Source organism: Phyllobates terribilis, unplaced genomic scaffold (genome assembly GCF_046119375.1).
Source record: "Phyllobates terribilis strain yellow unplaced genomic scaffold, ASM4611937v1 Scaffold_85__1_contigs__length_6476398, whole genome shotgun sequence".
Taxonomy (NCBI): domain Eukaryota; kingdom Metazoa; phylum Chordata; class Amphibia; order Anura; family Dendrobatidae; genus Phyllobates; species Phyllobates terribilis.
The window spans coordinates 4,942,576-4,954,210 of NW_027362845.1; the positions used below are offsets into that span (position 1 = coordinate 4,942,576).

Sequence of the window (11,635 nt, forward strand, 5' to 3'; positions counted from 1 at the left end):
TTGAAATAGTTGGCCAGATTGTCAGCGCTGAGGTCGGTGGTCGGGGCCTGTGTTGTTTGATTAAGGAGAGAATGAAAAGTGTCATAGAGGTGTTCAGGATTATTGGACAGTAAGATGATGAAGTTGTTAAAGTAGGTTCAAATACTTATTTTCCCCATGGTACACACATACAGCACATTCCAGCCCATCTCCTCTTCAGTTCCTATAGACTCCTGCTGTTAAAGGACCTTGGTGACATTAAGGTAACATGACCGTGATGTCACCAAAGGTCTTTAGCAGTCTTAACCTCAGACTAGAAATACTGAGGGCCCCTAAAAGAGTGAGAGCCTTGAGAAATTGCCCAGTTTGCCCTCCCCCTTCCCTCCAATACCAGCCCGTCTCCTCTTCAGTTCCTCTAGACTCCTGCAGTCTAAGATGGTCTATAAGACTTGATCTCCTACTAAATCATTTCTCACAATCTGGGCATTAAAATAGCTTTTCCCTTGTGTGGCTTCTTTGATGTCTAACGAGATCTACTTTACCCCTGTAACATTTCCCACATTCTGAACATCACTATGGCTTCTCCCCTGTGTGAGTTTTCACATGCTCAATAAGATTTGATCTCTGATAAAAACATTTCCCACATTCTGAACATGAAAAAGGCTTCTCCTCTGTGTGGGTTCTCTGGTGTCGATCAAGATCCGCTTTCCGAATAAAACATTTCCCACATTCTGAACATGAAAAAGGCTTCTCTCCTGTGTGGGTTTTCTGGTGGTTATCAAGATGCTGTTTCTGAATAAAACATTTCCCACATTCTGAACATGAAAAAGGCTTCTCCCCTGTGTGGGTTTTCTGGTGGTAATCAAGGTGCGCTTTCCGAATAAAACATTTCCCACATTCTGAACATGAAAAAGGCTTCATCCCTGTGTGAGTTCTCTGGTGGAAATCAAGATGCACTTTCCAATTAAAACATTTCCCACATTCTGAACATGAAAAAGGCTTCATGCCTGTGTGGGCTTTCTGGTGGCGATCAAGATACTCTTTCCGAATAAAACATTTCTCACATTCTGAACATGAAAAAGGCTTCTCCCCGGTGTGGGTTCTTTGATATTTGAGAAGATTTGATTTGTCTATAAAACATTTCCCACATTCTGAACATGAAAAAGGCTTCTCCCTTGTGTGGGTTTTCTGGTGGTTACTAAGATGCGCTTTCCGCATAAAACATTTCCCACATTCTGAACATGAATATGGCTTCTCCCCTGTGTGAATTCTATGATGCATAACAAGATCTGATTTACAATTAAAACTTTACAGCATTCTGAACATGATAATGGCTTCACCCATGTGTGGGTTTTCTGGTGTCGATCAAGATCTGATTTCCGAATAAAACATTTCCCACATTCTGAACATGAAAAAGGCTTCTCCCCTGTGTGGGTTTTCTGGTGGTTATCAAGATGCTCTTTCTGAATAAAACATTTCCCACATTCTGAACATGAAAAAGGCTTCTCCCCTGTGTGGGTTTTCTGGTGGTTATCAAGGTGCTCTTTCCGAATAAAACATTTCCCACATTCTGAACATGAAAAAGGCTTCTCCCCGGTGTGGGTTCTCTGATGTTTGAGAAGATTTGATTTGTCTGTAAAGCATTTCCCACATTCTGAACATGAATATGGCTTCTCCCCTGTGTGAATTCTCTGATGTATAACAAGATCTGATTTATGATTAAAACGTTTACAACATTCTGAACATGAAAATGGCTTCACCCCTGAGTGAGCTCTCCGCTTCTTAGCTCCCTTTCTGTGCTCAGCATTCTGTAATGAATCAGAAGACAGGACCTGTTGATCATAAAATAGTTCTTTGTTGTGAAGGGCTGATGTTGTATCTGAAGCAATGACATGCTCTTCACATGTATCTGGTGTGATACCATGATCATCTGCTTTCAAATCTGAGGATATCATAAGTCTCTCTGAGTTCCCGGTAAAGATGTCTGCCAAGAATAAAACAAATATATTTGTAATAATGTAACTGTATCTTTATATTGTTAATGTTATATTTATTAGGATTTCTATATGAAATAGCAAAATTCAGTCATTAACCAACTAAAATTGTGATGCCAAAATAGATCTCAATCTATCGATAGAGCAAGATACTGATATTAGGACACTACACAGTTTTCTGATTTCAGTGTTGACCGTTAAATGCACTTTAGCAGAGAGCAGGGCAGCGCGGTGGAGCAGGGCAGCGCAGCGCGGCGGGGCAGGGCAGCGCGGTGGAGCAGGGCAGCGTGGCGGGGAAGGGCAGCGCGGCGGGGCAGGGCAGCGCGGTGGAGCAGGGCAGCGTGGCGGGGCAGGGCAGCGCGGTTGGGCAGGGCAGCGCGGCGAAGCAGGGCAGCGCGGTTGGGCAGGGCAGCGCGGTGGAGCAGGGCAGCGCGGTGGAGCAGGGCAGCGCGGTGGAGCAAGGCAGCGCGGTGGGGCAGGGCAGCGCGGTGGGGCAGGGCAGCGCGTTTGGGCAGGGCAGCGCGGTGGAGCAGAGCAGCGCGGTGGAGCAGGGCAGCGCGGTGGAGCAGGGCAGCGCGGTGGAGCAGAGCAGCGCGGTGGAGCAGGGCAGCACAGTGGAGCAAGGCAGCGCGGTTGGGCAGGGCAGCGCGGTGGAGCAGGGCAGCGCGGTGGAGCAGGGCAGCACGATGGGGCAGAGCAGCGCGGTGGGGCAGAGCAGCGCGGTGGAGCAGTACGGTAATGAACAGTGAAGCACTGCCAATAAACCAGATGCAAGACTGAATTTATTAATCTATGTGCAATGACATAATCTAAAATTATGTCATGCGGTCGAGGCGAAGTAGGAATTTTGTTACACAGGCTGCATCTGCCTTTAGCAGCAGTGGCTGAGTGGCATTTAAATAGTTAAGTACACATCGCTTCCCCCCATGAGTTATTATTGCAGCTGTGGGTCTGGTAAAGTCCCCCGTGGCTGCCATGTTGGTCCCCAGTGGCTCCCAATGCGCGGACTGTGTACAGAAGACACTGACTGTATGATGTCAGCCAGGTACGTTTCATTCTGAAACTCTGCGGCGTTTTAGAGAAATTCATACTTTAATAGACTAGTCGGACAGGCGGGTCCCCGGCGGCTTCTCTCCGTCCGCTGTCTTAGATTGACAGGTCTCTGCCTACGTGATCTATTACTTGTATATGGGGAATTATTTTTGCATAACGAGCTGTGGTCTTTAATGGTGTTTTTTTTGTGTTTTGGTCACTTTTTGATTTTTTTTTTTATTATGCAGAATAAGCAAAAGCTGCAACTCTGACATAGTTTCTCATCTTTCTTTTAAGTCTGTTCATCGTGCTACATAAATATTGAAATCGTTTTATACATACAAGTTGTTATGGAAATGGTGATACCAAATATGCCAGGTTTGTTTTTTTTCTTTCAAATTAAGCTATTTTTTATTGGCAGCATTGGCCATTTGGGGATTTTTTTCTTGCATTGTTTAACACTTTTTTTTAGACTTTATTTACAGAATAATATAATTAATTATTGAGATAATACAGTGCGGAACCAGAAAATTTCACCCAGCATTTCAATTTTTGTTCTCAGATTTTTCATTATAAAGTCTTACCGATAACAGGTTACCGCTCACGGTAGCATAGTAGTAACCATGATAAACAGCGGGTTACTAGGAGCGCGTGTGCCCCTAGTAACCCGATGTTTATCATGGTTACCAGCCTGCTCCTGCTTCAGCAGCAGGCTGCTAACCAGGAGCAGGACATCGTGGAAAGATTCTTTCCACGATGTCGCTGCTCCCTGATCGCTGGTGAGCCTGCCTGTTTGACAGCTCACCAGCGACCACATAGTGACGCAGCAACGATCCCTGACAGGTCATATCGTTGTCAGGATCGTTGTAGCGTCGCTATGTGTGACGGGGCCTTAAGGGTCAAGAAGAGAGTTATCTGAGAGATAGCGGATTAGACGGGAGTGGACCAGGCATTCCAGGAGTTTAGAGATAAAGGGAAGATTGGCAACTGGTCTGTAGATAGCAGCGCAGTTCTGGTCAAGGGATAGTTTTTTAAGTAATGGATGTATGCTGGTGTGTTTAAAAGAGGAGGGGAAAAATACCAGATGAGAGGGAGAGGTTGAATATTTTAGGTAGGTGAGTGGTGACAGCTGGAGAAAGGGACTGAAGGAGATGTGAGGGAATAGGGTCACTGGTGCAGGTGGTAGGGCGAGAAGATGCAAGGAGCCTGGTCACTTCTTCTTCCGTGACTGTATCTTGCTCATTTTCTGACTTTGAACCAATGTTGGAGGGAGGAGCATGCATAACATTTGGGGATTGGGAGAAAATTTCCTATCGGATATGGTCAAATTTTTCTTTGAAATAGTTGGCCAGATTGTCAGCGCTGAGGTCGGTGGTCGGGGCCTGTGTTGTTTGATTAAGGAGAGAATGAAAAGTGTCATAGAGGTGTTCAGGATTATTGGACAGTAAGATGATGAAGTTGTTAAAGTAGGTTCAAATACTTATTTTCCCCATGGTACACACATACAGCACATTCCAGCCCATCTCCTCTTCAGTTCCTATAGACTCCTGCTGTTAAAGGACCTTGGTGACATTAAGGTAACATGACCGTGATGTCACCAAAGGTCTTTAGCAGTCTTAACCTCAGACTAGAAATACTGAGGGCCCCTAAAAGAGTGAGAGCCTTGAGAAATTGCCCAGTTTGCCCTCCCCCTTCCCTCCAATACCAGCCCGTCTCCTCTTCAGTTCCTCTAGACTCCTGCAGTCTAAGATGGTCTATAAGACTTGATCTCCTACTAAATCATTTCTCACAATCTGGGCATTAAAATAGCTTTTCCCTTGTGTGGCTTCTTTGATGTCTAACGAGATCTACTTTACCCCTGTAACATTTCCCACATTCTGAACATCACTATGGCTTCTCCCCTGTGTGAGTTTTCACATGCTCAATAAGATTTGATCTCTGATAAAAACATTTCCCACATTCTGAACATGAAAAAGGCTTCTCCTCTGTGTGGGTTCTCTGGTGTCGATCAAGATCCGCTTTCCGAATAAAACATTTCCCACATTCTGAACATGAAAAAGGCTTCTCTCCTGTGTGGGTTTTCTGGTGGTTATCAAGATGCTGTTTCTGAATAAAACATTTCCCACATTCTGAACATGAAAAAGGCTTCTCCCCTGTGTGGGTTTTCTGGTGGTAATCAAGGTGCGCTTTCCGAATAAAACATTTCCCACATTCTGAACATGAAAAAGGCTTCATCCCTGTGTGAGTTCTCTGGTGGAAATCAAGATGCACTTTCCAATTAAAACATTTCCCACATTCTGAACATGAAAAAGGCTTCATGCCTGTGTGGGCTTTCTGGTGGCGATCAAGATACTCTTTCCGAATAAAACATTTCTCACATTCTGAACATGAAAAAGGCTTCTCCCTGGTGTGGGTTCTTTGATGTTTGAGAAGATTTGATTTGTCTATAAAACATTTCCCACATTCTGAACATGAAAAAGGCTTCTCCCTTGTGTGGGTTTTCTGGTGGTTACTAAGATGCGCTTTCCGCATAAAACATTTCCCACATTCTGAACATGAATATGGCTTCTCCCCTGTGTGAATTCTCTGATGCATAACAAGATCTGATTTACAATTAAAACTTTACAGCATTCTGAACATGATAATGGCTTCACCCATGTGTGGGTTTTCTGGTGTCGATCAAGATCTGATTTCCGAATAAAACATTTCCCACATTCTGAACATGAAAAAGGCTTCTCCCCTGTGTGGGTTTTCTGGTGGTTATCAAGATGCTCTTTCTGAATAAAACATTTCCCACATTCTGAACATGAAAAAGGCTTCTCCCCTGTGTGGGTTTTCTGGTGGTTATCAAGGTGCTCTTTCCGAATAAAACATTTCCCACATTCTGAACATGAAAAAGGCTTCTCCCCGGTGTGGGTTCTCTGATGTTTGAGAAGATTTGATTTGTCTGTAAAGCATTTCCCACATTCTGAACATGAATATGGCTTCTCCCCTGTGTGAATTCTCTGATGTATAACAAGATCTGATTTATGATTAAAACGTTTACAACATTCTGAACATGAAAATGGCTTCACCCCTGAGTGAGCTCTCCGCTTCTTAGCTCCCTTTCTGTGCTCAGCATTCTGTAATGAATCAGAAGACAGGACCTGTTGATCATAAAATAGTTCTTTGTTGTGAAGGGCTGATGTTGTATCTGAAGCAATGACATGCTCTTCACATGTATCTGGTGTGATACCATGATCATCTGCTTTCAAATCTGAGGATATCATAAGTCTCTCTGAGTTCCCGGTAAAGATGTCTGCCAAGAATAAAACAAATATATTTGTAATAATGTAACTGTATCTTTATATTGTTAATGTTATATTTATTAGGATATCTATATGAAATAGCAAAATTCAGTCATTAACCAACTAAAATTGTGATGCCAAAATAGATCTCAATCTATCGATAGAGCAAGATACTGATATTAGGACACTACACAGTTTTCTGATTTCAGTGTTGACCGTTAAATGCACTTTAGCAGAGAGCAGGGCAGCGCGGTGGAGCAGGGCAGCGCGGCGGGGCAGGGCAGCGCGGTGGAGCAGGGCAGCGTGGCGGGGCAGGGCAGCGTGGTGGGGCAGGGCAGCGCGGCGGAGCAGGGCAGCGCGGTTGGGCAGGGCAGCGCGGTGGAGCAGGGCAGCGCGGTGGAGCAGGGCAGCGCGGTGGAGCAAGGCAGCGCGGTGGGGCAGGGCAGCGCGGTGGGGCAGGGCAGCGCGTTTGGGCAGGGCAGCGCGTTTGGGCAGGGCAGCGCGGTGGAGCAGAGCAGCGCGGTGGAGCAGGGCAGCGCGGTGGAGCAGAGCAGCGCGGTGGAGCAGAGCAGCGCGGTGGAGCAGGGCAGCGCGGTGGAGCAGAGCAGCGCGGTGGAGCAGGGCAGCACGGTGGAGCAAGGCAGTGCGGTTGGGCAGGGCAGCGCAGTGGAGCAGGGCAGCGCGGTGGAGCAGAGCAGCGCGGTGGAGCAGGGCAGCGCGATGGGGCAGAGCAGCGCGGTGGGGCAGAGCAGCGCGGTGGAGCAGTACGGTAATGGACAGTGAAGCACTGCCAATAAACCAGATGCAAGACTGAATTTATTAATCTATGTGCAATGACATAATCTAAAATTATGTCATGCGGTCGAGGCGAAGTAGGAATTTTGTTACACAGGCTGCATCTGCCTTTAGCAGCAGTGGCTGAGTGGCATTTAAATAGTTAAGTACACATCGCTTCCCCCCATGAGTTATTATTGCAGCTGTGGGTCTGGTAAAGTCCCCCGTGGCTGCCATGTTGGTCCCCAGTGGCTCCCAATGCGCGGACTGCGTACAGAAGACACTGACTGTATGATGTCAGCCAGGTACGTTTCATTCTGAAACTCTGCGGCGTTTTAGAGAAATTCATACTTTAATAGACTAGTCGGACAGGCGGGTCCCCGCCGGCTTCTCTCCGTCCGCTGTCTTAGATTGACAGGTCTCTGCCTACGTGATCTATTACTTGTATATGGGGAATTATTTTTGCATAACGAGCTGTGGTCTTTAATGGTGTTTTTTTTGTGTTTTGGTCACTTTTTGATTTTTTTTTTTATTATGCAGAATAAGCAAAAGCTGCAACTCTGACATAGTTTCTCATCTTTTTTTTTAAGTCTGTTCATCGTGCTACATAAATATTGAAATCGTTTTATACATACAAGTTGTTATGGAAATGGTGATACCAAATATGCCAGGTTTGTTTTTTTTCTTTCAAATTAAGCTATTTTTTATTGGCAGCATTGGCCATTTGGGGATTTTTTTCTTGCATTGTTTAACACTTTTTTTTAGACTTTATTTACAGAATAATATAATTAATTATTGAGATAATACAGTGCGGAACCAGAAAATTTCACCCAGCATTTCAATTTTTGTTCTCAGATTTTTCATTATAAAGTCTTACCGATAACAGGATTATGACCGCACCATGAGCGAGGGGATCCGCCCTTCAAGGACAGGAAACCTACAGGCTTAAAAGGTTGGCACCTCTCCTCCGCATCAGTTGGATTACAGCGCGCGATAGGACCTCCATTGGTTGTTGCCAAAACACAAATCTTACCCGCACCACAAATCACAACGAAAAAGGTGAACTTATAACACTAGTGAAAGAAGTGCTCACACACACGTGACAGGAGGGATTATAAGGGTGCTGTCATGGGTTCCGAAAAAACTCATCAGACTCACCCATGACAGCACCATGACAGAATTATAGAGAAAATTAAGAATTTAGGGAGGGACCACAGCCTGGAGCACCCTTCTTTCAAAGGTGAGGCCATGCCATCAAATGAAGATTGGCTACTTGTGGATGGTGAATTGGCCCCAGAGAGGAGATTTGGAATCTGCGGGAGGACCCACGAGTCAGTGACAGACATTGTCCTCAACCATGAAAAGCCCCTGACATGATGGTAGTCTTCATAGGAGTCTTCTTACTGCCAAGTCAGCTGCAAGTAATTCCTTCAAGTTTGAGGAACAAAAAACTCTCTTGTCCCCTGTCCAAAAGCCCTGGTTTACTACGTCTTCTAGATGAGCCCCCCAATCCCTGTGACTCGCATCCGTGGTGAACACCCGTGTGACTTTATTTACCCAGGGAGCCCACCTGGACAGATTAGTGACATTCAGCCACCAAAGGAGGGACTGCATTGACATTGGGGATAGCGTCAACCTTCATTCCAGGTGTCCTCTAAAGGAAATGTCATTTCTTAACACATCCCACTACAAGGCTCTAGTATGGAACTGGGCTCACAAGACTGCCGGGAGGCACAAAGTTAGAAACCTAGAAGGGACATAGCGCTTCTAAGGGACATGATGGGGAATTTCAGGGCCCTTAACATCTGGCCTCAGATCTTTTCTTTTTTATCGCCTGGGAAATGATACTCCCGCACCTCTGAGTCCAGCAGAAGCCCAAAATAGTCCTGTATTTTTAGGGGCTCTATCTTTGACTTTTTAAGGTTCAATAGCCAACCTAAACATTCTTAGGTGGATATCACCTTCTCTAGCTGACTAGTGCAATGCCGGGTCGAATTGCCTAGAACCAGAAAATTATACAAATACAGGATAATCAATACATTCTTCTCCCGGAAACGGGCCATCACCTCTTCTGGGAAGAGTAACTTTATTGCAGATTTTACACATTCCATTTTGAATGAAAGGATTCTCAGGAATTTAATAAAGCCCTTCAAATTTATTATCATCCTGAAAGAGCAGTCTGGTTTCTTGATTAGAAAGAGAGGGGATTAAAACCCCTTCCATCTTTCTGACACTGAAACTTCTAATAGGACAGCCTTCTGCACCAGCTGAGACTTCAGCCTCTGGGACCCATTGCCCTGCTGACAAAGACCTAGAGGGTATTACCACGAATCTTCCATGCGGGACTGAGCGGAACTCCATTTCTAGACCAGATTTTATCAGGCCGAGAATCTAACTGTTTCCCGATATTTTTTTCCCAGGCCGGGAAGAAGGACGAAAGTCTCCCCCCACCTGGGCTGGAAATCACTGACCTTTCGGAATCCTGGGAGGAGGTTCCGAACATGAAGCTGCTACCTTTTCTTCTTTGATCTTTCCATTTGTCTTGATCTGTGGAGGTCTTCCAACGAGTGAACCTTCTTTTCCAGAATGATCGCTTGTAGGCTGGGATGGACAAGTTAGGATATCCCCTTTTAGCATCGCCAGCCTTTTCCAAAGCTGGGCCAAACAGGTTTTCCCCCTCACATGGAATGGCACACAGTTTCATTCTAGCCTGGAGTTTTCCTGGCCAACATTTTAACCATAAGTGTTTGAAATGTCTGCTGACCTTGCCGCTAAACAAACTTGAATCAGCCGAAAAAAAGATAGAAAAGCTGCAGCCCCTCGCATAAGTGGGACAGTGGCCAAGATATTGTGTCCTGACATAGTCTTGACATTGTGTCTTTTAACTGGGTTTCCAGATGATCCAACCAGATTATTAAGGATCTGGCTGTACATGTAACAGCCATTGTTGGCTCTAGAGCACCAGTCAACATCTCCAATGTACATCTAAGCCGCCTTTACTATGGCTGCATCCAGTTTTGGGGCTTTGTCCCCGTTTGACAAGGAAGGCTCATACAAGGGATATCGCCTCTTAATTGATGGGGGAAGGGAGCCTCTCTTTTCAGATCTTTTCCATTCCCTCTAAATTAGGGGGCAGATTTTTTCATTCATAGGAAATGACCTATGCTTTTTTTGGTCCAAGCCTCCAAACATAATGTCCTGAACTGATTTCTAGAGTTTGGACTTGACTATCCCCATTGTGGTCCAAACTGCCTTTACGAGTTTGTCCATCTCATCTATAGGAAAACAAAGAATGCCAGCGTTACCGTCTGAGGAGGATTCGTCATCATTATTTGAAACGCTAGACACATGTAACCCCGGGACCACTGGCTAGCCCTTTTACTCTTCTTACCTCTATGAACCTCTTCCTGGGAAAGGGATTTAAGGGACTTCTGCCATGATAATTGATCTTAAATCGGTGGCAGAGTTAGTGGTCTCCTCCGCTACTGTCTGCTCTATACAAGACTGGCAAAGATTTTTTTTGGTTGGAGTCAGGCAAAAGATTTCTGCAAAGCGCACACTCCTTGTGCTTAGACTTTGCTGTACACTTCTTTCCCTGGCAATAACTGACAAAAAAGGGAAAGGCTACATCACTGAGCGAACTTTCACAAAGATCACTTACCAGTATGAGGCAATCAAATAGTACGAGATTTAGTGGGGAACCCACCTCAGCCAAAAGACCATCTCTAGAGGTCGAAAACTCGTCTACTTTCCTGGAGCTCCTCTGTCTGGATTCGCCACTGCCTGCAGACCTCTGTCTCTCACAGACACTGCCACCAAAACTACTGCTACGGGGTCGACGCTGTTCCGCCTGCTTCTGGGGCTTCTTATCAGGCTGCTGCTGCTCAGTGATATCCATTATTCTGGAGGGAACAATGAGCAAGGAAGCACCGATCCATGCTCCTGCCGTCTTTTAGATGCCGGAGAAACGCTATTCCCCACCTCTCCACGCCCTTCCGGAACCCCCGGTTCCCACACACTTCCGATGAAGCGGCTCACGCTTCATCCAGGCATGCCCTAGTTGCGCTATCTGGGCACGCCTCGGCCGCTGCTAACATGCTGTTCAGGCGCATCCTGGCATCGAACACGTCTTCTTTGCATCAGAGAGGCGCGCCTTCAGACCGGAAAACGCCAGCTGGCGTGAATTCCAAGGAAGCACTGCACATGCAGCTGCCCTGTATCTCGCTTCCAGGCACGTGCCAACACCCGATGAGCCATGCTATCCTCGCCCAGGATGCTGCTCACCTGCGCCCGCACACAACCGTGAAAGTCCTCCTGGACCCACTGTGGCGCTTCTAGGGACCCTGGACTGGCCAAGGCAGGGAAAATACCGCTGCCTGAACCGTCCGTCTGGGCCTGGGAAAATGATCTTCCGGTACAAAGGTTCACTCATCAAGGACAGGAAAACAACTGATCTGTGGGAGAGGTGCTGCCATTTTAAGCCTGTGGGTATCCTGTCCTTGAAGGACGAATCTCCTCTCTCGTGGTGCTGTCATGGGTGATCGATAAAATTCATTTTATATAATTCAT

General features: G+C 46.1%; 1 pseudogene; it reads right to left on the minus strand.

The window, feature by feature from the left end:
* Positions 1 to 991: 991 nt before the first annotated feature.
* Positions 992 to 6,282, minus strand: LOC141197636 (uncharacterized; annotated as a pseudogene).
* Between the last annotated feature and the right edge of the window lie 5,353 nt (positions 6,283 to 11,635).